This window comes from Globicephala melas, chromosome 1, assembly GCF_963455315.2.
Source record: "Globicephala melas chromosome 1, mGloMel1.2, whole genome shotgun sequence".
Lineage (NCBI taxonomy): Eukaryota > Metazoa > Chordata > Mammalia > Artiodactyla > Delphinidae > Globicephala > Globicephala melas.
This window is the reverse complement of record NC_083314.1, coordinates 145,171,132-145,198,889: the sequence shown is the minus strand read 5'-3', so window position 1 is coordinate 145,198,889 and position 27,758 is coordinate 145,171,132. Positions and strand designations below refer to the sequence as shown.

Genomic DNA, 27,758 nt, shown 5'->3' with positions numbered 1-27,758 from the left:
ATGCCTAAGCCTTCAAATGCTGATTATGCTAATGACATCTAAATTGATATCTTCATCCCAGACCTTTCCTCTGGTTTCCAAACCTATAACGAACTGCCTAACTGACATCTGCTTGGATGTCTCACTGACATCTTCAGTGTAACGGGTCTAAAATAGAACTTCTCATTTCCCAGCCAAAACTGCTTCCCCCAGGCTCCTCCCTCACAGTAAATATCAGTTCTATCGGGTTGCTGTAGCCAGAAACCTAGGAGTCATTCTTGATTTCTCTATGCTCCTCAACCACAATGTCCAATCTATCTGCGATATATGAAAATTTTACCTCCAAAATTATGTCAAATGAGTCCAATTTTTTCGGTCTCTACTACCACCCCTTCACTCATCATCTCTCACCCAGACTCCTCATCTGCCTCATAACTGGCCTCTCTTTTATCTCCCACACATTCATTCTCCATTTAGAAGCTACCATGACCTTTTTAACAACAAAATAACAGTACAAGCTTACATTTATGAGGTGTTTATTATGTGCCAGGACTTGCTGCAAGCACTTTATATGTATTTAGTCTTTAAAACCACTCCATGAGGTAAAAACCAATTTACCTCAATTTTATAGAAAAGGAAACTGGAGCACAGAGAGGTTAAGTACTGCCCAAGATCACACAGCTGGTAAATGGTAGAACTTAGGCTCGGACCCAGAATGAACATTTAGCCTTTGCACTTATCTACCACTTTATACTGGATCACGTTACTACCCAACCTCAAATGCTTTCATGGCCTCTCTCTACACAGGGACTAAATACCCAACTCCATTCCAAGGCCTGCTGATCTTGTGACATGCTTCCTGCTTACCCCGCCAGGCTGCTGGCTGCTTCCCTTTCCTTCATTTCCCTCCAGCAACCTGGCTTGTTTTGTTTTGTTGTTTCCCAGCTTCCTTGTACACAATAAGCCTTTTCTTACTGGCAGGCATTGCACAACCCCTGCCTCAAATACTCTTCTCTCTGGCTCCTTCTCATTCTACAGGTCTCAATTTAATGATCTGTTCTGAGAGAATTTCCCTCACCATGCTATTTCTTAAGTAGCTCCTTTCCTGGTATGTTCTATCTAAGCCCCATACTTGTTTTCTTTTTTAGTCCTTAAAACAATTTGTTGTTATTTATTTGTTTGTTTACTTGTTTTGTCTCTCTTCCCTACTAAAATTAAGTGCTGTGAAGGCAGAGGCTGTGTCTTAGTCACTTTTGTATATTCAGAGCCTAGCACAGTGCCTAGTTCGTAGAAGGGGCTCTAGAAATATTTGTTGAATAAACATATCTTTTTCTACTTCATAGCTTCTGTTTACTCATAATTTCTGCTTCCTCATCACTTTGGTTTGTGATAGAGACAACCCAGGCTCTATCTCCTCCCACACATATCCTTACTCAATGTCATAGTTTAATTAGTTATAGTTTTCATTGCTGTTAATTGCCTCAGTCACTTCATGTTTCCCAAGTCAGACCCCTGGGAGAGAAATATTGATTTGTCCAACTCATTTCTTAGAAGCCAGTCCACATTTGTAGGTTGTTGGTTGCTTGCCTGCCTTTGGGGCAGATTCCCAGTCCTGGTCCAAACAGCTGTGTTGGGCAGGGTGTGGGTGGGGGTGGTCTGCACATTGCTGCTTCATTTCCTTTCTGGGACTTTCATCTTGAACCATAGCCCAAAGGATTGTCAGGCCAACCATTTGAATGTCCAGTGAAATGTTTTAAAGGAGCTTGATGATGATTCAAGTTCCCCCTAAGGCCGCACTGTGGGTGAGCTCTACGGGCTCTGGGCTCCCAGGACACTTATCAAGTAGTGCCTAAAGATTTATGGAGCGCTTACCATGTGCCAGGCACGCTGCATTACATATACTCTCTCAGTTCAACCTCGCAACATTCAGGTGAGGTCGACATTATCATAATCCCCACTTTACAGGTGAGCAAACTGAGATTTAAGGGGTTTGGTCCCTGGCCAAAGATCAAGATCTAGTGAACGGCGATGCCAGGACCCTAATTTAGATCTTTCTAACTCCAAAGTCCATCCTCCCTACATTACACTAGACTGTTTACCTTCTCCTTATCAACTGTGTCACCTTGGTCAAGTTACCTAATTTATGTGACCTTCTATTTCCTTATCAGTAAAACGAGGATATTAATACCTAATTCATGCGATTATTATAGGTTTATGAGCAATCATAACCTATTCCAATAAACATAGCAGCTACGTTACTATCTTTCAGTTTAGTCTGAATCTAAATTTTCATATGTGAAAAGCAGAATTATCAACTTCAGTTGTCCATAAAGAACAGGATCTCCTGGGAGACTTTATCCTGCTGGCAAGTATTCCTGATCCAAATTATAAAGACATAGGGCTTTGAGAGGGACAACAGTTATTCTCTAAGGAAACAGAGAAATTCAATGTACTTCAGAGATGAGAAAGAACCTGCACTCAACCTAGCCATAATGTAGCAGAGTGGAAATTGGTAAGCACTCAGTATAAAGATTTAAATCTGTGTCTGACAAGCATAAGATTTTCTCCAAGGCCAGAGCATTTTACATCATAATCTTCTGTAATCCTACCACAACTTTAAGTGGTGGGTCTTCTTATGACCTCCATTTTTCAGGCTCAGAGAGTTAAAGTGACCTGGGTAAGGTCACAAATATAATCTGAGGTAGAGAGGGAACTGGAGCCCAGTTTGGCACCATTGCAACAAGCTTTCAGCTGTGTGCAGTCTGGCAAGTCTACTAGCGAGTTACCCTGCCCTGCAACTTCAAGATCATTTGGGTGGAAACTGACTCCCAGGTCAAACATGATCCTGACATCTTGTACATTCATTATTCTCAGAAAAGGCAAATCAGTTCTACAGACATCAGCACAATTTAGGGAGAATGCTGGCTAGGATGGTAGTTCCCCATGTAGCAATACAGATAAATACCAATATCTAAACAAATGATACCATGTGAGGAATGCAAGAGCAAGAATAACTAATCTTTGTACAGCACTGTATGATTCACAAGGGACATTCATATCTATTACCCAGTTTCCTCCTCATATCACCCCTTTGAGAGAGGTATTATCATTGCCATTTCACAGATAAAGAAACTGAGGTTTTAAAAAGTTGATTTAGTATGAAGAAGTGGACATATATTGTTTTATGGTCTCTGGGCCTTCATTCCTCCTTCTTTTGAGAACAGTACCTTGTGTTTCCTTTGGAGATCAAACACCTTCTACTTCAGCAACAGTGATTGGATCAACATGTGCACATGATGCATCAGATCTTTGAGCATCACCCTTAGAACTTTTGTTTGGGTTTTTGTTCAAACCGTTGAGATGGAGGAGCTCTCTTAAATCTATGGGTATAATTCTGAAGTGAATGGCTACCACCACAAGAAAAAAAATTATGTATGAATTTTAAACCTGCAGAAGTTTAATGGGCAGAAGACCAAAACAGACATTTCTGCAAAGAAGACATACAGATGGCTAATAAGCACATGAAAAGGTACTCAACATTGCTAATTATTAGAGAAATTCAAATCAAAACTACAATGAGGTACCACCTCACACTGGTCAGAATGGCCATCATCAAGAAGTCTACAAATAGTAAATGCTGGAGGTGTGGTGAAAAGGGAACCCTCATATACTGTTGGTGGGATGTATACTGGTGCAGCCACTATGGAGAACAGTATGGAGGTTCCTTAAAAAACTAAAAATAGAGTTACCATATGATCCAGCAATCCCACTTCTGGGCATATATCCAGAGAAAACTCTAATTCAAAAAGACACATGAACCCCAGTGTTCATAGCAGCACAAATTACAATAGCCAAGACATGTTAGCAACCTAAATTGTCCATCAACAGATGAATAAAGAAGATGTTTTATATATGTATATATATACATATGTATATATATAGTGGAATACTACTCAGCCATAAAAAGAATGAAATACTGCCATTTGCAGCAACGTGGATGGACTTAGAGATTACTATACTAAGTGAAGTAAGTCTGACAGACAAAGACAAATATCATGTGATACCATTTATATGTGGAATCCAAAATATGATACAAATGGAACTTATTTACAAAACAGAAACAGACTTGCAGACATAGAAAACAAACTTGTGGTTACCAAAGGGGATAGCAGCGGGGAGGGATAAATTAGGAGGTTGGGATTAGCAGATACAAATTACTATAATACAAAATAGATAAATAACATGTTCCTACTGTATAGCACAGGGAACTATATTCAATATCTTGTAATAAATTATAATGGAAAAGAATATGAAAAAGAATATACATGTATATATGTATAACTGAATCACTTTGCTGTACATCAGAAACTAATACAACATTGTAAATTAACTATACTTCAAAAAAAAGTAGAAATGGAGGTTAAAAATAAAAGTGTGTAGCACATGGATGGTAGGATTAACTCTTGATATATAGCAATTATGTTAAGTGCAAATAAATTAATCTCACTAATTGGATTTTTAAAAAATATATCCAACAGTAAATTGGCTATCAAAGACACACTTAAAACATAAGGAGATGGAAAGACTAAAAATAAAAAGATGAAAAAAGATACACCAGGAAAATATGAACTGGGTTGTGACCATAGTATCTGTCAAAAAGGAATTTTAGTCTCAAATGATAAGAAGTGATAAAAAGTCATTACATATTCATAAAAGAAGCAAACACATAAATGTAATAGGTAAAACATATAGATGCACCTAATTATACAGTCTTAAAATATAGACAACTTCAGGGAGAAATAGATAGAAGCATAATTGTAGTAGAAGATTTAATATCCCCCTCTCAGAAACTGATATATCAAGGCTTAAAGTATAATTACCATATTTCATCAATTCTATACCTCATACAAGACTGGCTTGAGAAAGATTAGAGATATAATAAATGTGAAAAATAAAATTATAAAAGAAAAACATAGGAGACTATTACAATTTGTGACTGAGGAGAATGGAAAAGCAAAACCTATTATAAAAAGCACAAACTATAAGACAATAATATTGATGAATAATAAAGATTTCTATTCACCAAAAGACACTGTAGACAAAGTAACTAGATGAGAGAATGATTAAAGATATATGAAATATTTAATACACAAAATCCTTGCAAATAAGTAAGAGGGTAGCAACCCCTAGAAAGAAAATAAGCAAAAAACATGAACCTAGAGGAAATCCCAAAATCAAGACATATGAAGAGATGCTCAAAAATATCAGTGAAATGTTAATTAAAACAGCAATGTACTATCATTTTACATCTATTAAACTATAAAATATTGATAATGCCAGCTGGTTGGGTTGTGGGGATGCTGAAACCCTTATATGTGGTGGTGGGAGTATGGACTGGTATAGCCTTATCGAAAGCAATCTGACATAAATTATGCAAATCAAGAACTCATATTCTATGAGCCCACAGTTGCACTCCTGGGATATATCCCAAAGAAATTCTTATGCAGATACAGAAACATATTCATTGCTGTGTTATTTATGATGGTGGAGACTTGAAGACAACCTGGTTGTCTATCACTGGGAGAGTAGACAGCTAAAATGTGGTAAATGTTCTGTCATTAAATATTATGCAGTAATCATCAGAAATGGATTAGATATACACACAGCAACAAGAATGCATTTTATTTTTTATTGACATATAGTTGGTTTACAATATTTTAATAGTTTCAGGTGTACAACATAGTGATTCAATATTTTTATACATTATACTCCATTTAAACTTATTACAAAATAATGGCTATATCACATCTTCTTTATCCATTTATTTGTTGATGGACACTTAGGTTCCTTCCATGTCTTGGCTATTATAAATAATGCTGCTGTGAACGTTGGGGTGCATGTATCTTTTTGAATTAGTGTTTTCATTTTCTTCAGATATATACTCAGGAGTGGAATTGATGGGTCATATGGAGTTCTACTTTTAGTTTTTGAGGACTGTCCATACTGTTTTCCATAGTGGCTACACCAATTTACATTCCCGCTAACAGTATACTAGGGTTCCTTTTTCTCCACATCCTTGCCAACATTTGTTATTTGTGCTCTTTTTGATGCTAGTCATTCTGACAGGTGTGAGGTGATATCACATTGTGGTTTTGATGTGCATTTGTCTAATAATTAGCAATGTTGAGCATCTTTTCGTGTGCCTGTTAGAATCTGTATGTCTTTGGGAAAATGTCTATTCAGTTTTTCTGCCCATTTTTTAATTGAGTTGATTGTTTTTTGATATTAAGTTGTATAAGCTGTTTATATATTGTGGACATTAACCCCTTATAAGTCATATCATTTACAAATATTTTCTCCCATTCAGTAGGTTGCCTTCCATTTTGTCAATGGTTTCCTTTGCTGTGCAAAAGCTTTTAAGTTTAATTAGGTCCCATTTGTTTATTTTTGGTTTTGTTTCTTTTGCCTTGGGAGACAGATCCAAAAAATATTGCTATGATTAATGTCAAAGAGTGTTCTGCTCATGTTCTCTTCTAGGAGTTTTACAGTTTCTGGTCTCAAATTAAAGTCTTTAATCCATTTTGAGTTTATTTTTGTACATGGTGTGAGAAAATGTCCTAATTTTGTTCTTTTACATGTAGCTGTCCAGTTTTCCCAGCACCACTTATTGAAGACTGTCTTTTCCCCATTATATATTCTTTCCTCCTTTGTTGTAAACTCACTGATCATAAATGTGTAGGTTATTTTTGGGCTCTCTATTCTGTTCCACTGGTCTATATGTCTGTTTGTTTTGTTTTGTTTTGTTTTTTGCCAGTACCATGTTGTTTTCATTACTGTAGCTTTGTAGTATAGTCTGAAGTCAGGGAGCATGAAACCTCCAGGTTTGTTCTTTTTTCTCTAGATTCCTTTGGCTATTCGGGGTCTTTTGTGGTTCCATATAAATTTTAGGATTGTTATAGTTCTGTGAAAAATATCATGGGTATTTTGATAGGGATTGCACTAAATCTGTAGATTTCTTTGAGCAGTGTGAACATTTTAACAATATTTAATTCTTCCAAGCCATGAAAACGGAGTATTTTCTATTTCTTTGTGTCATCATTCATTTCCTTCATCAAGATTTTATAGTTCCAGAGTATAGGTCTTTCAACTTCTTGGTTAAGTTTATTCTGCGGTATTTTATTCTTTTTGATACTGTTTTAAATGGAATTGTTTTCTTGCTTTCTCTTTCTGATAGTTCATTATTAGTGTATAGGAAAGCAACAGATTTCTGTACATTAGTCTTGTATCCTGCCACTTTACTTAATTCATTTATTAGTTCTAATAGTTTTTTGGTGGGGATTTAGGGTTTTCTATACACATAGTGTCATGTCATCTGCAAATAGTGACAGTTTTTCTTCTTCCCTTCCAATTTGAATGCCTTTTATTTATTTTTCCTTTCTGATTGCTATGGCTAGGACTTCCAATACTCTGTTAAAGAGAAGTGGCAAGAGTAGGCATCCTTGTCTAGTTCCTGATCTTAGAGGAAATGCTTTCAGCTTTTCACCATTAATATGTTAGCTGTGGGCTTATCATACATGGCCTTTATTATGTTGATATATATTCCCTCTATACCTACTCTGATGGTAGTCTTTATCATGAATGGTTACTGAATTTTGTCAAATGCTTTTTCTGTGTCTATTGAGATGTCTATTGTGATTTTTATCCTTCCTTTTGTTAATGAAGTATATCACACTGATTGATATTGAACCATCCTTGCATCCTTGGAATAAATCCCACTCGATCATGGTGTATGATTCTTTTTATATATTGTAGAATTCGGTTTGCTAATATTTTGTTAAGGATTTTTGCATCTATATTCATCAGAGATGTTGGCCTGTAATTTTCTTTTTTTGTAGTATCTTTGTCTGGTTTTGGTATCAGGGTAATGGTGGCCTTGTAGAATGAATTTGGCAGTGTTCCATCCTCTTCAACTTTTTGGAAGAGTTTGAGAAGGATAGATATTAGCTCTTCTTTATATGTTTGGTAGAATTTCCCTGTGAAGCCATTCTGTTCTGATTTTTGTTTGATGGGAGGTTTTTTTTTTAAATTACAAATTAAATTTCACTACAAGTGTTTGGTCTTTCATCAGATTGTCTATTTCTAACATGAATGCATTTTTAAAACAGTGCAGGGCTTCCCTGGTGGCGCAGTGGTTGAGAGTCCACCTGCCGATGCAGGGGACACGGGTTCGTGCCCTGGTCCGGGAAGATCCCACATGCCGTGGAGCGGCTGGGCCCGTGAGCCATGGCCACTGAGCCTGCGCGTCCGGAGCCTGTGCTCCGCAATGGGAGAGGCCACAACAGTGAGAGGCCTGCGTACCACAAAAAAACAAACAAACAAAAAAACAAACAAACAAACAAAAAAACAGTGCATAGTGAAAAATATGAGGTAACAAGATGAGATTTAAACACTATACCATTTACATAAATTAAAAATACACCCAGGGCAAACAAAAATTCATATTTTGTAAGAACATATGCAAAAAACAGTTTTACATCAGATAGAACTTAGTTGCTTGTGTGGGGAAGGGAAAGGCAGTAAAAGAAAAAAAAAGTATCAAATAAAATTTAAAAGTGATAATCACTGACCAAAGAGGATAAAGTGCCCTGTACTGAAGAGTGTGATTAACTAAATCATTTCAACCCAAAGTCAAACCAGTTAACCAATGAATAAACACAAAACTGGAAGAAAAGACAATAAATATTGCACAGATGTCTCTGGATTTGGGAATAATTAAAAATTTTTACTTTTTTCTTAATGTGTTTGTAGATATGAAGTTTTTTACATTGAACATCTGTTACTTTTGAAAATTAAACATATAAACAGAAGTTCAAAAGAAAAACTCAATCTGGAGGAGTATGGTTCAGTGGCAGAATGGTGGTATTCAAAAGACAAGTCCTAGCAGGAAACACAAAAATTTCAGTCTGTGTGCAGAATGGATGGAACTATGCATGAATTTTTTCTTGTTAAAATTACATTAATTTCTGAAATAATGTTTGTACAATCAATCAAAATAAAGGTAAAAAATTAACAAAGGTAAAGCAGCAACTTTAAAGAATATATTCAAATGGATTTTTTTTTTTTTGGCCGCCCAGCACAGCTTGCAGGATCTTAGTTCCCCGACCAGGGATTGAACCTGTGCCCTCAGCAGTGAAAGCTCAGAGTCCTTACCACTGGACTGCCAGGGAATTCCCTCAAATGGATCTTTATTGTTTACTACTCCCTCAGAATTCTGCATGAAAATCAGTATCTTTATCTGGTGATAATGAATATATGTAACAACTGGTAGAACATATGCCTGACCAATCAGAGCAGACATTGGTAGTAAACAATGGTATCCCTAAAACATAGATTCCTCACACACCAGCCCTGCAGCCCCAAGACAGGGTTTAGACTCAGTACCTGAAGCCTTACTCTTTTTCACCATGAGAAGACTCTATGTTATAGAAACAGGTATAAAGGTGAAGAGTGCCAAGATATGCTACCCCAAAATATGCCACTCTGGCATAAGGGTTATTTTAAGCTAAAGGCACTTGAAAAACAGCAGATACAAAAGGGATACTTTGATCTCCCCTTTCCTCCTGAATACAGGAGGTAAAGCTCCCACGTAGGAGCTGCCCTCCACATACCAGGAGAAAAGAAACACTCATCAAGCTGAGAGCAAGAGAATTCTACACAAACTGACATTGTTAAAATAATTCTTATCTTCCTTTAGCCTCCCTGTACATTTTAGTTACTGTTCCACAATTGCCTCTCTTTGTTTAACCTAGTATTAAAGCATTTAGGTTTTGCCACTTCTTTGGGTCTTCATTTCCTTATGAGGGTTCCCGTGTCACATAAAACTTACATTGAATAAATCTGTATGTTTTTCTCCTGTGCATCTGTCTTACGTTACCTAAATTCTAAGGCCCAGCTGAAGACCCTAAGAGGGAAGAGGTAAAGTTTTGCCTCCCTGCAAAGGCAAGTTTTCCAAACCAGAACATTCCAAAGATTGTCAGGCCCAGACACTACAGCCAACTCCAACCTATGGGAAAGAAGGAAGAAGGAGTTCTTGCTGCTTCTCCCTGACCTCACCACCCCACTCCTGTCATACAGGTGCCCTGCTCTTTGACTCTGAAATTTGGTTCACACATATCCTCCTCTGAAAGACAGACTCATGAATTCTTCAAGAGCTGGTTCAAAAGTTACTTCCTTCGTGAACTCTTCCCTGAAAGCACCAGTCAGAGATTTGTTCATTCTTTTAACTAATATTTATTGAGCACCTATGATGTTCCATACCTAAATTTGTAGCCCTGTGCTATAATATGATAATTGTGTCTGGGCTTGACTCTCCAGCTAGACTGGGATTAATTTTTGGTGTAGTCCTAGTAAAATAAAGGAAGGAAGAATCAGCATTTAATCCTCACAGCTGAGTTTGCAAATGTGAAAAATGAGACACAGAAAAATGAGACACGGAAAATAACTCCCACAGGCAAGTTAGATTACTTGCCTAAGGTAATACAGCTGATAAGTAAGTAGGGCCAGGAATCAACCATGGTCGCCTTGAACACCTGGCAACCACATTAGCTTCTTATGAAAAGGCTGTCACACTTCATGCAGCTACTTGTTTGTATGTTTATTTTTTGAGAAAATTTTTAAAAGAGGAAAATTACTTTATGATTATTTTTGTTAAAAGGGTATTTTTTCCATGTGAGACTTGCCTACTATCTGTACTCAGTCGTAATAGATATTTACTCATTCAACAAACAGCCTAATGCAATGGAAGGATAATCTTTGGAACCAGACAAACTTGAGTTCAGATACGTGTCCCTCCCCTTACTGGTTATTTGACCCTGAGCAAGTGACTTGCCTCCTTTTAGCAGTTTCTGCATCTGTAAAAGGAAGATAATAATGGTATCCTCTACAATGGCTGTTCTGAGGATTAAATGAGCACATTGCAGTAGTTGCTCAAATTTATAGGAAAGTGCTTTGTGATCTGTAAAGAGCTATGCGAATGCATATAATAATATAGTGAGCCAATGGTACAGAAAGGATAACTATAAAACCAGCAAACCTGCAAACAAGTAATAATTAATTTAAAATTACTGCACAAAACAGCAGAGAAGCAAAAGGAGTTTCACAAAGTATCTTTGTTTATGTTAGGAGGAAGTCTGATTTTGTTTTTAAGTGCTTGATACACCTGCAAGAGAAAACATCAAGCATCATCGCCCACAAATACAGCTATCAGAACTGCTCAGTAAATACTAAATAATACAGATTTACATCTGTAATAACATCACTGGATATACTGGAATAAGTTGAAAGTGAGGCTCAGGTTTATACAGAGGCTTTTTTACTGTCAATTATTTTATAAATACCATGATAATGGTAAGTAGTAATAGCTACTATTTGTTGACTGTCTTTTTATATCAGGCACTTTGCACACATATCTAATTTAATCCTTACAGTAGCCTCATGAAACAGGAATTATCACTCCCTTTCCATTGACAAGAGAAGCCTCAAGAAGTGATGGGACTTTCCCAAGGTCATACAGAGCAAAGGAGATGGGATATAGAAATCCAAATTCAATGTTCATTCAGAGAAAGCAAGTAATTTTGCTCCCCAGACTTTGCCAAACCATGAACATTCTACCTTTTAAGCAACATCATTTGCCTCTGAGTAGTAACCACTTGTTACCCAGTTATAGTTCATCCTCTGATCAACATGGACTTCTACATTTTTACCCAGAAATGCTCTTTCATCATCATCTTCCTTCAGCTGCCTGTAATTTCCTGGGTCCTCAGCAGAATCCTCTTCACTTCCCTCTTCAATTCCCCAGATGTCATCTTCCCTTTCTTCCTCCTTTTCCTTTTTCTTCTTGGCCTCTTTTTCCTGTTTTCTTTTTTCCATTTCTTTGTACAGTTCTCTCCATTGCTTCTCTATGTCCTGTCTAGAGTGTGGAATTTCAAAATAATTTACAGATGGTATAAACAAAGATAACTCACTTTAGAAATGTCTGGCATCTTCCCACACTCTTAAAGATTTCTGGTATGGTGTTTATTTACCTATAAATTTTCAGTATGTGTGGGGTGGAGAGGAGTGTGTGTGTGTGTGTGTGTGTGTGTGTGTGTGTGTGTGTAATTTGTTCATAAATAAAATTGGTTCAGATTCAACAAACATCTACTGAATGCCTACAGTATTGCTAAGCATGGTATGAGACAGTCTACACACATTTCTATTCCTTACAGCAGTGTATGAGGTGTTACTGCTCCCACCTTCTAGATGAGGAATACGAGATTCAGACTGATTAAATCAGTTCCCCAAGCTATATAGCTAGTGAGTGGTAGAACTAGAATTAGAAACCAGGTTTTCTGGTTCCAAGTCTGGTCCTCTTTCTGCTATATCACAGTAAAACAACCTTTATGGAACTCTTTGAATTTGCTTTTGAACTGTAGCCAGTACAAGTTTGCAGTCAGAAACGGGACTTCTGAGTTCTCTAATGTGTTCATCCAGGTGCTAGAATTTGATCCTTAGAGCTGTCTTCATAAATTTTACTACTCAGAGGGGCCTTAAAGAAAGGACACAGTCCTTGGGACTTCCCTGGTGACACAGTGGTTAAGAATCCGCCTGCCAATGCAGGGGACATGGGTTCGAGCCCTAGTCCGGGAAGATCCCACATGACGTGGAGCAAATAAGCCTGTGCGCCACAACTACTGAGTTTGCGCTTTAGAGCCCACAAGCCACAACTACTGAGACCTTGTGCCACAACTACTGAAGTCCACGTGCCTGGACCCCATGCTCTGCAACAAGAGAAGGCACTGCAATGAGAAGCCCGCGTACCACAATGAAGGGTATCCCCCACTCGCCGCAGCTAGAGAAAGCCCACGTGCAGCAACGAAGAACCAACGCAGCCAAGAATTTAAAAAAAAAAAAAAAAAAAAAGACACAGTCTAAACTCCTCTAGGGCTTTAATCCTCACCTAGAGAATCTGGTGGTCTTCTACCCAGACCTGGGGGACAAAGCTAGATTGAGAACCTGCATGCCCAGTAGGATAGGGCCTTCGACAATCCTAGTGGGAGCAAGTGCTTGACATCTTGTTGTGTTTCCCACGTTATTCCCACATTCTCTCTTTCAATCAGGCCTTCATTTTCTTATGCCTGGAAAGCACTGGCTACACTTAATGTCTCTATTTCTTCACTTCCCTCTCACTGCTCTACTCACTGATCTGTTCCCAACCTCCGATCCTTACCAAAACAGTTCTTGCCAAAGGCAACAAAAGACCAACTCTACCAACTCCTCAAGCCCACCTGCACCTATAACAACTTGTTAAACCATTTCCTTTTCATTAGACCTCAAGCAACTCATATCTTCCCTTTCCTGCTTTCTTTATTTTTATGTGATTACTCTCTTGCAAACATCCTCAACTCCTTTGCCCTTCCCTCCCTTAGTTGGGCAAATCTTCAAATCTGGTTAAATCCAACTTGCCAGGCCTGCACCTAAGCAGAGAAAATGGCTAGAGAAAATAGTAAAAACAGATTGTTCTCATTTTAAACTCATTAAAACTAAACTCAAAAATTAACTATAGTCCAATATAAAAAAAATTTTTTAAATGCCAAGACATTTGACAATTAAAAAAAAAAAAACCAAAAACTAAACTCAAGTGAGCCCTTAATGCTAACTGATGAGCCTACTATATTTCTGTGGTTGGTTCACCCTCCTTCTCCTTTTCCCCTGGAGCAATGTTGGGCTAGCAAGACTTTCTCAGAGCTGCACTGCACTTGACTATAATTCCTACCCAAGTCTCCTTTTCCTCTCTCCTTTCACAGATGCCTATTCCTGCACCCTCTACCCTTCATCTTTCCCAGGCATTATCCCCAATAAATCGCCTACATTTCTAACACCATCTTGGTGTCTGCTTCCCAGAGAATACAACTACATATACTCCCACCACCAAATCTACCCACCTGCCTGTATTTATTCTTATATAGTCATTCTTTATTCCTGTGATTATGGATAAAATATCCATATTCCTATGGAAAGCCAACCCGTCTTCTTGGGCACTAGATGTCATCCACTCTCATATTCTCAAAAACAGTGTTCTAGAAATTCTCCTCTTTCTCTCCTATATTGTTTTTTCTCTTTATTGTATCATTCCCATTAACATACAAGCAGGCAGGAAGATCTACTGTATATAAAAAAAATTCTTGACCAACATTTCCCTTTACCTATCACCCTATTCTCTCTACACTTATTACAGCAAAACTCCACAAAAGACTAGCTTATACTTGCTGTCTCTAGTTTTTCTCCTTCCATTCTTTCTTGGACCCATTTTTTCCCCCTATACGTCTCACTGAAACTGCTCTTGTCAGAGTCACCAATGAACACCATGTTATTAAATTCAGTGGTCCATTCTCAGTCCTCATCTTTCTTGATCATTCAATACAATTGATCACTCCTTTCCCCCTTAAAATACTTTCTTCACTTGGCCTACAGGATAATGTCCTGGTTCTCTTCCTACCTCGCCAGCTACCCTTTCTGTTTTGTTTGCTGGTTCCACTTTATCTCCCTGATCTCTAACTATTGGGGTGCCCCAAAGCTCATCCTCAATAACTCCATCCTTCTGGTCATTGGGGTCAAAAACCTTGGAGCCATCCCTCTTTACTCCAACCCATATTTTGTATCTAATCCATCACTCTTGTGAGTTTAACCTTCAAAATGGATCTAGAATCTGAGCATTCCTCTACCTCCACCACTACCACTCGCTTCTGCCTTTGTTCCCCTATAGTCCTTTTTCATTCGTATAGACTTTTGCAATGCAGCAGCCAGAGTAACATCTTAATCTATGAGCCAGTTCATATCACTCCTTTGCTAAAAATGGCTCCAATGGCTCCCCATTTTACTCAGGGAAGTGGCCCCAACTACTCTCATTCTTTCTCACTCAGCTCTAGTCACACTGTACTTCTTACTTTTTCTTAGACAAGCAAGTTATGCTTCTACTTCAGGGACTTTGCATTTGCTATTCTCTCTATCAGAAGGCTCTTCTTCCCAAACATCTGCGTGGTTTGCTCCTTACTTCCTCCAAGTCTCTTAAATGTTGTTTACTCAACAAAGCCTCTCCTGACCAAAGAGCAAAACCCCCATGATGACAGCCCTCTCTATTGCTTTATTGTTCTCTGTAGTTTATCTCACCATCTCATGCATATATATTTACTTCTTTATATGTTTCTTGTTGGGCTCCCCTAACTGAATGTAAGCCCCATGAGGGCAGAAATTCTCTGTTTTATTTCACTGGTATATCTCCAACAACTACAACAGTGCTTTGAACAAGCACTCAACAAATATTTGCCAAGTGAATATATAGGTTAATAATAATAAGTACCATGTATTGAGCACTTACTATATGCCAGGAACTTAAAAGATAATTGGTATCATCATTCCCAATTTATAGATGAGGAGACTGAAGATCAGAGAGGTTAAACAACTTGACCAAGGTTGTACAGCTAGTAAGTAATGGAGCCTGGATTTGAACCTAAGCAATCTAGCTCTAAAACTCATGCTCTTGACCAATATGTAATATTTCCTCAATAAAACAATATTAGAGGACTTCCCTGGTGGCGTAGAGGTTAAGAATCTGCCTGCCAATGCAGGGAACACGGGTTCGATCCCTGGTCCAGGAAGATCCCACATGACGCAGAGCAACTAAGCCTGCGCGCCACAGCTACTGAGCCTGCACTCTAGAGTCCACGAGCCACAACTACTGAGCCCGTGTGCCACAACTATTGAAGGCCGCGCGCCTAGAGCCTGTGCTCCGCAACAAGAGAAGCCACCGCAGTGAGAAGCACGTGCACTGCAACAAAGAGCAGCCCCCGCTCGCCGCAACTAGAGAAAGCCCACGCGCAGCAACGAAGACCCGACGCAGACAAAAATAAATAAAATAAAATAAATAAATTTATTTTAAAAATAACAGTATTAGATGATAACCTCAAAGTAAAAACAAAACAAAACCAGACTCAGAAGTGTAAAAAGTCTAATTTTTATTTTTTCCATGATGACTGTGTCAATGCTTCTTTGAAAATGGTAAGTATCAAAGTTCTCTCAAAAATTTCTTTTTTGGGACTTCCCTGGTGGCACAGTGGTTAAGAATCCACCTACCAATGCAGGGGACATGGGTTCGAGCCCTGGCCTGGGAAGATCCCATATGCCACAGAGCAACTAAGCCCGTGCGCCACAACTACTGAGCCTGCGCTCTAGAGCCTGCAAGCCACAACTACTGAAACCCGCGCGCCTGGAGCCCGTGCTCCTCAACAAGAGAAGCCACCGCAATGAGAAGCCCGAGCACCGCAACAAAGAGTAGCCCCCCTGACTCGCCGCAACTAGAGAAAGCCCACGCACAGCAAAGAAGACCCAACACAACCAAAAATATAAACAAATAAATAAATAAATTTCTTTTTAATGCCTGTGCTTTGCTGGTGCTCTAACCATGAGCCTTGTCTGCCTTTTGGGTAATCAAGCATTGGCCACAAACCTGCTTGAATGGCCCAGAACCAGGAGGTCTGGGTGAAGGGTGGCACCAAGAAGAAGCCATTGTCCTAAGTATCACTCCACCCGTAAAATAGTTCTAGGAGAGCAGGGAAACTGGTAAACAGCAGTAACATCTTGCTTCCTTCTCCAAGTCATCCATCAGAAATGGGTTCAGTGGCTCCCTTCTAGATCACCACACTGTGAGCAGGGTGTGTGACACAGAAGGAGTGTGCATTCTAACTCAACAAGTTAAAGGCTGCATGTGACCTTGTACAGTTTATCTATACTCTATGAATCTCAATTCCTACATCTGAAAAACGGGAATAACAATACCTGTCTTGCTGGTTTGTTTTAAGGGCTTAGTGGGAAGACTTTTGGAAAGTGGTCATAGAGTCAAGTACAAGGTCGTAGATGTCCAATGAATACAAGTTCTTTACCCTGCCTCTCAGGGCCATTTAACCAGCAAATGAGACAATGACTGTGAGACTGATTTTTTAAATGCAGAGAACAGTGCACAACTGAAGGGTCAGACACCTGGAAATCCAAGGGAGGGAAAATCTTACTTTTCTTATTCCCCAGGTCTTATTTCCAGCCTCTTCTGCAAACTCTTCATTATTTGTAAGAAGGAAATTATCAAAGATGCAGCCTGATTTCACCTGTTGAAATGAAAACAATGGGATTATTAGAACTAGGTCAAAAGGCTTTAAAAAATCAACTGGAAGCTTTGCTAAATGCAGATTCCCAGGCCACGGACCAGAGATTTTAATCAATAACTGAGGTGGAGTGAGGGAATACAAAGATGATTAAGAGCACAGAGGGTCCAGAATGCTGTACCACCTTAGCTGATCTGCTCTAGAAAGAAGTTACGTTACTGTTTCCCAAGGTTCTGTGTTCTCCAAGCCTGTGACCACTCTTTCAGAGGGTTGTGAAGAAATTTTCATCATTCTGCTAGGCTCCAAATTGCTGTCCAGTGGCTCTTGCCCCAGCTCAGATTGATAGTCTCTGCTGCCACTTATAGATGTCCTTTTTAAGGTTCTCTCCTCAATATAATCAGAAAAAAATAAAAGAATACGGGCAAAAGAAAAGGTTCAACAAGAAGGGCAAGCATAATTTAGATTCTCTACCATATTTCTCTATTTTCTTAAAATAACATATTTAATATTACAATTAAAGAAAAGGATGAATCAAGTCAACGGTATACAATAATTTCAGTGTTTATTAATGATAAAGGAACAAAATAGAAAAAGCAGCAGTCATGGAGTCAGACAGACCAGCTCAACCACATACTAGCTGTGTGACTTTGGGGAAGTTACTCAACTCCTCTGAGCCTATTCCCTCATAAGTGAAGTATTAAAACTAACTCACTTGAAGTGTTGTCATGAGCATTAGAAATAATATATGTAAAGCACAGTGTCTAGCAGATAACAGTCATTCGATAAATGATAATAGTTATTATCATAACTTTTCATTATCTGGATATGTTTCAAAAGAAACAAAAGGAGAGTCATTCTGGATTTTTTTGCTTTAGCATTATATGTTAAATAAATCAGCAAGTTAATTGTGTGAGAGCCTTTGTGTGACCACGAGAAAGTTTGCAGCATGAGTTATCATGTGTCCTTCCTCTAGGGTTTGAAAAATGTTTCGTTTTGTTTTGCTTTTTTAAAATAAGAAAGACTTTTATTTGGCTTACATCATCCCCCCAACCCTGCCTTCAGCAGAAAAATAAATGACAAAATAGCCACTTTGAATAAAGATCGTTAATTTCCTCTGAGCCATTTAAAAAATTGGTTTTAATAATTCCTTATGCAACTTTACGATTTTTTTCTTTGGGATTTTTTTTTCTTTTTGTGAGTTGGGATTTATTTTTTGTTTTGTTTTTTTTCTTTTTGAGCTGTCAGCAGTCTTGGTCAGGGAACCGCTCATTTTTTGGCTCTTCCATTTTTTCTACTCGCAGGAGAAATGTTTCCAATCTCCCCTGTTCTCTTTGGTGCTTACTTACCGCCATCCCCCCTACACTAAACTCCTGGCTCTGCCTCCAACTGAGAATCAGGACATGAGGGCCAGTCCTGCTTCCTACAACTCACTAGTGGAGGGACCTTGCTTTACTCATATCTCTTCTGTGCCTCCATGTTTTTATCTGGAAAATGGAAGAAAATATAATTTCCCTGCTTTCTTCTTACAGTTCTCAGGAGAAAAGAATATGTGAGAAAGAGCTTTGTGAGACTGTAAAGCCTAAAAAGTTAATTCACTGAAAGTTACCTGGTTTCCTGTGATGTCCCACTTGAATCATAAAATGGAAAGAGTGTAGGTTTGGGCACTTACTAGCTATGGGATCTTGACAAGTCAAGTCACCTTTCTAAGCCCTCCACTTCCTGGTCAGTAAAACTGAGATGATAAGCCCTACCCTCCAGCCCCACAGGTCTGTGACACAGACCATATGACCTAAGGAATGTCAATTGCTTTGCATTATGGTTGTTAGGCTATATTCATTGCATTTTGTGTCACTACTCCTTCAAAGATCATAAGGAGTCCCAAAGCTAAGAGAAAGAATTTTCTTGTTCACTGCCATCTCTGTCCTAATGAAAGAATGCAGTATCTTCTGCCTAAGGAAAAAAAAAAGGAAAGAAAAGAAAAGGGACTGTGTGTGGGAGTGTAGGAACAGAGAACAGGATGGGTCAGGGACTAAGCAGGAAGATTAAGCAGCTTACTAGGCTAGGACCTGATGCAGAGGGCGATGGACTCACAGAGCATCTGGAACCCCGGGTTGGTGCAGGGCAGGTGAGAGAATTCCAGCCCATCTCTATGCTGAGAGTCTCTAGGCTTTTCCAGTGAGGTGCAGGGGCCCTGTGATAAACTGGATGTGTTGGTTTGGCTGAGTGGGTAGGGTGGAGTAGGACTTGGGAGTGCCAGACCCAACTAGAACTTAAAAGGAAAGGATGCCTGCAAGGGTGATGTCAGCATTGTACAGAACTGTATCACAAGACAAAAAAAAAAAAAAAAAAGAGATAATGCTGGAGTTTCAGAAATGTAGTCTCTCAGGATTTGTCCCAGACCTGCTGGATCAGAATCTGCATTTTATTAAGATCTGAGTGATTCATACGCATGTTAAAGTTTGAGAAACACTCCTTCAGCATGGTTTAAATTCTCAAATAGAAAGGTTTGCCTACTTGAGGAGGAAGATAGAACTCAGAGCAATTACTGTCAAATAATTTTTAAATTTTGTATATGAACAAAGAAACTGTTTAAAGTGTGTGCCTTAATGTTTTCAGTGGAAAAAAAAAACCCAATGCATTTTAAGGAAACAATCAGATTAGGCATATTAATATGACCACATATTTTTTCAAGATGTAGAAAGTTCCTATTATTTATTAAAAAGGGACAACTGAAAAAAAAAGAGATAACAATGGGAATTTGTACAAACTGTACCCACATTCTTCAGAGAAAAAAGGAACAAAAGAAGGACATATGTCTCTCTTCTTCCTTCTCTCCTGAACCCCTACTATGCACATGGTAATTTACATACATCATCTCCTTACACTTGTGTGCTGGCCTCACTGAACCAGGGAAACAAGAAAGTCAAAATAAATAAATAAACCAAGAAAGCTTCAAATTGGGGGTGTCTGTTCAAGAGACCTTTAGCAGCCTTGAACTGTAGAAATCACTGGTCAGAGACAGAGATTTCACTGGCTGTAGAACATTCCAGGATACACCCAAGGACAAGTGGCTGCAGTTTCTAGAGGCTCTATTGTACGGTGGGTGTAATCAATAAACAAGGACTTTACGGGCTGACAGACCTTTGAATCCTGTCTCTCCCATGCACTAGCTGTGTGTTCTTGGGCACATCATGTGACATTTCTGATTCTCAATTCTCTCAAACATAATACAGGGTAATAATAAGGGATATTAATGCTCACTTCCCCTTCCTCTCCAAGGGAATTCCAAGACTATGTATTGATAGATTTCAGTTTCCAAGAGGTCTCCTGGGCTAAAGCTTTCACTCTGAGGCAGGCACTTGAGGTGCTCTCTTTCTCCTGATCTGGGAAAGAATACTCGCATTTTCAACATCAGGTCTCATTGGAAGAAAACAACTCTGTGAAGGCCTGAGTACCTGAGCCCTCCTCTCTTCCTTCAAATCAGAGCCAGGAAAGGTAACTGGCAGAGAAGAGGGAGGCTAGGTCAGGATTTGTCATCATGGCTGGGACAATCAGTCCCAACATCTATCTAGGGATTTTAATATTTCAAAGATTTACCACATCTCTGATTCCCTTTTATTTCCAGAACTACCCCAAGATTTACATAGGACCGGCCTAGCAGTATAAAATATTGGAACACTGAATCTAGCCTCAGAAAGGCCTGCATTCAAATTCCAGCTTTTCTGCTTACCAGATGTGTCTTCAGGCAAGTTAGCTAACTTTGCTGAACGTCAGTTTTCACATTTAGAAGTAGGAGATTTCATAGTGAGAGTTAAATGGCACTTGCAAAGTCTCTGAAATAGTGCTCGGTACATGGTAGAGACTCAATAAATTTTAGCTATTGTAATTATTAGGATGAATATAATTAATTTCATTTTAAAGAGGAACAGTTTGAGGTTTAGAAAGGTCAAGACTCACTCAAGTTTTGTAATTTCCAGCCTGGAGCTCTTTCTACTTTGTGGAACCTTTAGAGGGACTGTTCTTCCCTGGCTCTGAGCCCAGAGAGATTTACCCGCCAAAGGTCCAGGCCAAGGACACTAATGTTATAATAGTGACAAATGGTTGGGTCGGGCTTATATTCAGGGTTGTCTATTTCTGGATGAATCCACTCCCCCTGGTAACTGAGATTGTGAATGATCCGAGGTTTACATTGTCCCTAAGCAAAGCACCAAAGAGTGAACATGGCATTAGTATTTTTCCATTCTTCTCATGCAATCAGAAAGATTAATCAATTAGGCATAAGGATTCAGAGCAGGATTCCTTGAGCTTCTCTCCCTTTTTTTGAGCTAATGCACAAGACTCTTCCAGGTTCCCCTTTCTTTTTTTTTTTTTTTAAAGAAGATGTTGGGAGTAGGAGTTTATTAATTAATTAATTAATTTTTGCTGTGTTGGGTCTTTGTTTCTGTGCGAGGGCTTTCTCTAGTTGTGGCAAGCGGGGTCCACTCTTCATCGCAGTGCGCGGGCCTCTCACTAATGCGGCCTCTCTTGTTGCGGAGCACAGGCTCCAGACACGCAGGCTCAGTAGTTGTGGCTCACGGGCCCAGCCGCTCCGCAGCATGTGGGATCCTCCCAGACCAGGGCTCGAACCCGTGTCCCCTGCATTAGCAGGCAGATTCTCAACCACTGAGCCACCAGGGAAGCCCCCAGTTTCCCCCTTTTTACCCAGAGGGCTATGAACAAGGTAGCAGAGACCCATTCTGAGCCTGGTCCCAGCTCTCTGCATAAGTTTGTTCATGATGTTAAGAAAATGTAGCTTCACAGGGAACCACCATCTAAGGACTCTGGACTTGGGGCCATTCTCTTCCTGGTGTGCAGTGTAGGAAACTGTGACCAAATAAAACAATGTTTGTTTCAGTCAGTATTATCTCTGGAGCATTTGATAGTTGATTCCTTTAGTTCCCTCTCATTTCTGACATGAGGTCAGGACTTAGCCTTTAAAAAGAAGTTCCCCCACCCTCCCCCAACATGCCTGGCTCATTCATGTCCTACCCTTCCCCTTTCTGGACCACTTCTGAGACTTCCGGTTCCTGACCCCAGACCCATTTCCTGTTTTGATCATGTTCCTTCAACTGATTTCCACCACTCCGGACAAATCCCTTGCCTAGGGCTCCCTGGACCTCTGCCTCCCAGCATCAACCTTGACCACCTTCTCCCAGATAGGCACAGCCCTGAGAACACGGCCCAAATGAGGCTACAGTCTTATGGAGAAGGGGAAAGGAGGAAGATGATCACAGGATCTCAGAGTTTCTGTTCTGTAGATTAAAATTTACATCTCTTCTCTCTTATTTCTCATACCGATTGGCAGGAGAGACCCCCTCACCTTATACTTCAGGTTTGGTATCAGGGGCCTTTCCCACCCCCATTCATTGCCTCATTCCAGTCGTCTGGCTTCCGGGTCTGGGATGTATTCGAAGTCTTCCCAGTCCTAAAACAAAATGTTCCTCCATGAGTGCAGATGGGTGGGCCGGTATGAAACTGGGGTACAGAGTACAGTAGGGTTGGACCTGGCGCCCTACCCCTGCCGCTCTCCTGTCCTCACTCCTATGAAAGCCCAGCTCAGGGCTCTGCAAACAAATCCAAAACATACAGCAGAGAAAAAGCCTTTAAGCAACTCCAGTGCCTCCTCATATTCTCTATCCTTCTGACCTTGACTACTTTAATCGCAAATAAGATGGGAATTTCCCTTATCCTGGCCCTCTCCGTTCCCCAGTTATGTGCCCCGATGGTCAGAACAAGTCTTCTAGCCTGTGTCCCTCTTCCTGAAGGCCTCTCTTAGTGACCTGCATTGTACCCCAGCATGTTCCCAGATCTGTATCAGTCCTCCCTTGTACCCCAGGTCCCTTCTATTTCCTAAGACAGAGCTCCAAGTCATGGCCTGTCCTAACGTTCATATTTCTTCTGCTCTGGAGCCTCCAAAGTTTTGCTCTATCTACCTGGCAGTTCACCTTGGTGCTGACCACTTCCCAGACTTACTAAAGGCTTTGCTGCCAAGCCCACTAGACTCACAGTCATTCAGTAGCATGAAGTTCCCTAGTTCCTGGGATGCCTCAGCTGTTTTGTGGTTCCTGAGACATTAACAGTCAGCATCCTCTCCTGGGGGCTATAGAATTGATAGAGCCCAGCCAATCTAAGTAGTCTCCACCTTCTCCGGGTCTACTCAACAGGGAGCATAGAGGCCTGGAGCCTCTCCCCTCTCCCCCAGGCCTTGATCCAACCCTGACTACATCAGGTGCATGGTCCACACCAGGAGGGAGAGTCTATGGTTAGTCTTGCTGCCCTGAGCCTGCCTGCTGGGTCTGGAAGTAAACTAGTCCCTAATTCTCCCAGGGTGCTGAAGATCCAGACACTGCTTGATCATCTGCCTTAATTCTCTGACTACACCTCCCTCCCCCTGGGTTTGGAGCCCATTGGATCTCCCTACACATGGCTGGGCCACTGCCCACCTCTCTACAGGCCTCTCTTTACAGAATGGATTCCAGTTGCTGGGTGCCATGCTGCTCCTTGCTGAACCCTGAGCATCTCCTCTGCATGAGGGTGAATCTGCTCTGACCTCAGGAGCAGCAGCCCAGCAGGTGAGGCCCTCCATGACCTGGCTCCAACAGACCATTCCAACTCATCTTCCATCACTCTCCACCTTGAACTTTATGCTCCTAAAATATTAAATTGCTGCTTTCAGTTCTTTACATAACCATGTTACTTTCCACTTAACTGATGTGCCTTCACTCCTGCTGTTCTCAGGGTCTGGAATATTTTTCCTCCAACTCAATTTCCCTTGCTGTAATGAATGTACTGTTTGACATTCAGTACATGATTAACATATAAATGCCATGTATTAAGAACTTATTATGTACCAGGCATTAAATTATGTATATTAGCTCATTTAATCGTCACAACAACCTTCACATATAGGTATTATAATAATCCCTGTTTGTGAAATTTCACAGCAGTTATATTCCTTGCCCAAGGTCTAACTGCTTATAGGTGGGGTTTCGCAGTTAGTAAATGGTGGAGCTCGGACACAAACCATATCTGTCTGACACCAAAGTCTATTTTTCCAATCCCTAGGTTAACCAAATCACTGAAGCATGCCTCCTCCTTCCCAGAACACCACCTGCACCCCAACTCAGCCTGAGTTAGGAGCCTGTTTGGGGCTCCCACAGGATTTGGCTTTCCTGACTCTCACCATTAATTACACAGTGTGACCTGCATCTATGTACTTGTCTGTATCCCTCATTAGATTCTGAGTCCCAGGAGGATTCTCAGTCCCTGGATTGTTCTATTCACAGTTGTATCCAGTACAGCTTTCCAGTGAATGATAATGAATCAGTGAGTATGTTCCACATGTTTCCCATATCAATAACTTTGGAATCAAAGAGATTCAGGTTCAAATGTTGGTTCTAATGTATGTGTGCCTGGGCAAGTCACTTCATTTTTAAGCATCACTTTCCTTGTCCTCATAGAGGCTGCTAGCAGGGGCAGTAAATCCTCAATAAACGTGAGGTGCTTCCCTCTTCCCTCCATGCCTCTCTGGATACCAATATTTAGCTGCACACCTCCTTGAGGGAAAGATGCTCCCCGTTTCTGCTCCATTGTTCCTAGCTTCCTTTGCCCATCCCCACAGCTAAGATCCCCTCCTGCTTCCCATCGAAACACCTCACCTCAGGTTTCTTATCTTCAGGATCCTCTGTTTGTAGGCGTTCATCCCATTTCCTTGGTTTCCGGGTATAGGGGGCTTTTATCTTCCTGGGAGGCAAGAAGTCCCAGTCGTCCTCCAGGTCCCCAGCTGCTACTTGCTGGTTGTCAATTTTGACCTCATAAGTAGCATTGGGGCGAATGATCAGAGTGTACAGGTGAGTGTCTTTATTGATCTAGAAAGGGAACGAGGAATATTTCAGTCCCCTGTTGGACCTCAAGCATTAAAATCACCATCTAAAACAGGCCCTCAGTTCCTGAATGCTACTTCCCACATAGTCACAAACACACTTTACCACATCCCTCATCCCATTTCTCTGGTTAACCCAAAAGAGACTTTAGGTCTCATTCTCCTGAGTACACACTTCTCTGGTCTCACCTAGTTCCCATCCTTCCCTTCATCACAGCTCTGGTCATTCTTTGATCTTGTCTGTTTTTCTGTCTGTCCCACTAGACTCTGAGCTTCTCAACTGCAGGGGTCGTTTCTGACTCATCTGTTGTATCTGCAGGTCCCAGCACAATGCCTACCCTGAGCTGGATCCCAGGGAGTCCCTGTATGCACAGTCCTGCTAGGGAAGGACTTTGCCCCAAACACAAGTTCTCCAATGACCCAGGACCTAGGGTCTTCTCCAGACTCAGTCTCTGCCTCTCCTCTGTGCTCTACTTGTGCCAAACTTCTTGCGGTGCTACTCTTTCTCAAGTCTCCTTGACTTTTCTCATGTGATTACCTCTTCTAGTAGCTCAATCCTCCTTAAAATTGTCACCTTCCTTTACAAGACCAATTCATGCTCATCATTCAAAACTCAGCACAGTAGAAACCTTCTTTGTGCTTCTCTGAAGCATTTCCTAAGGCACCAGGTTGGGGTCTCCTCTGTGCTCTCACAGACCCTAATCAGACTAGGTAGTCATTCTCCTTTGCTTGACTCTTACCTTTACTGGACTCTGAGTTTTGAGAGATTAGAAGCCATGCCTGGCTCACCCTATCCCCAGCCCAAGGCCCAGCACAGAAATGGCATTCAGTGATTTCCTGTTGAGTGGCTGATGAAATCCAGCTATTATCCTCCAGCCAACCTAGATCTCTCTAACCCTGATGTTACTAAGGTAAACTCACCACCCATTTCTAAGTCCAGCACTCCCCACCTCCCCCGTCTCTTCCAATATCTAGCAGTGGGGAAGTGGGCCATGGCAAGCATTGTTCCAAGAGATAAGCTTACATGACTTCCTAGGCTTTCAGACGAATTGCTTCTATGTGAAATCCTGTAATTTACAGCACTTCTCTGGGTCTATTTTCTAATCTGCAAAATGGAGATGATAGTACTTAATTTACAGGGGTGTTGTAAGGATTAAATGAGATAACAAATGCAAAATGGTTATCCTTCCCCCTAGGCTGAAGACCAGCCCTCACACTCACCCTGGGTTTGATGGTCTTGTTGTTCTCATGGTATCTCCCTTGATAATGAGGGATGACTTGTACTTTGTTGTTGCCAAAGCCACAGATGTCAGGGCCTGGAAATTAAATCCCAATACATGAATTTACATCACTTTTAGGCAGTTTGCCTGTTTTGTGGCTAAGACAGACATAGCAGGAAAGAGACAGCACACACAAATTTAGGATTATTTGAGGATAATTTAATAAAGGGACTATTTTAATTCTTTGTTTTGTTTCGGGTTTTTTCTGTTTTTGTTCTTTGTTTGTTTGTTTTTGTTTTTGGCCACACCATGAGGCATTCGAGATCTTAGTTCCCCAATGAGGGATCGAACCTGTGTAAAGGGACTGTTGTAAATGGTGGGGGGCAGGACATTGAGAAAATATAAGGAATAATGCTATGCTCCAGGCTATTCCCACTCCTAAGCTTGAAGGGGCTAGGAGAAGGGGCAGCTACCAAAGCCCAGAAAAAAAAGGAGTTCAGTAGAGAGGGCAGCCAGGAGATAAGCTGTGACCTTCAGTCAAGGGACACAACTCTCCTCCCTCCCTGTGATCTTCTGCCAGGATTCCATTGACCAAACCCAACTGGAAGCCCCTCCTGTGCCGGGCACTTAATACCACGTCATTTAATTCTCACAAGGAGGTATTACTATCTCCACTTTTAGTTGGGAAAATTGTGGCCCAGAAAAGTTAAGCAACTTGCAGAAGTTCAAACAGCTAATAAGTCGCATTGCTGGGCTTTAAACCCAAGCCTAACTAGAAACAGAGCCTGGGGCTCTTCCTGCTTTGTGAAAGCTTTAGAGGAAACTGTTGATTTGTGAGTCCAGAGAGCTTAACCTGGAAAAGGCCCAAGAATAGGGGTTTTTTTAAAAATATAAATTTAGTTATTTATTTATTTTTATTTATTTTTGGCTGCATTGGGTCTTCGTTGCTGCACTCGGGCTTTCTCCAGTTGCAGCGACGGGGGCTACTCTTCATTGCAGTGCGCCGGCTTCTCACTGTGGTGGCTTCTCTTGTCGCAGACCATGGGTTCTAGGCACATGGGCTTAAGTAGTTGTGGCACATGGGCTCAGTAGTGTGGCTCGCTGGCTCTAGAGCGCAGGCTCAGTAGTTGTGGCACACGGGCTTAGTTGCTCTGAGGCATGTGGGATCTTCCCAGACAGGGGCTCAGACCTGTGTCCCCTGCATTGGCCGGTGGATTCTTAACCACCATGCCACCAGGAAGGTCTCACCAAGAATAGGTTTTAACCTAGTTTTTCTACCTAATTTCCCATGCTATTGCTCTCTGACTAACCTAAATATGTTCCTGCATGCACCACACACACACACACACATACACACACACACACACACACACTCAGTGTGCTCTAGCTACACTGGTCTCATCGTTTTCCTACTTGCATTTGAATTTCGTGTCTCTGAGCTTTTGT

General features: G+C 40.7%; 1 pseudogene; it reads right to left on the bottom strand.

Moving 5' to 3' along the window:
* Window positions 1–11,652: 11,652 nt before the first annotated feature.
* The window catches only part of LOC115860400 (calreticulin-like), a 33,509-nt pseudogene continuing 17,403 nt past the window's right edge, over window positions 11,653–27,758 (bottom strand).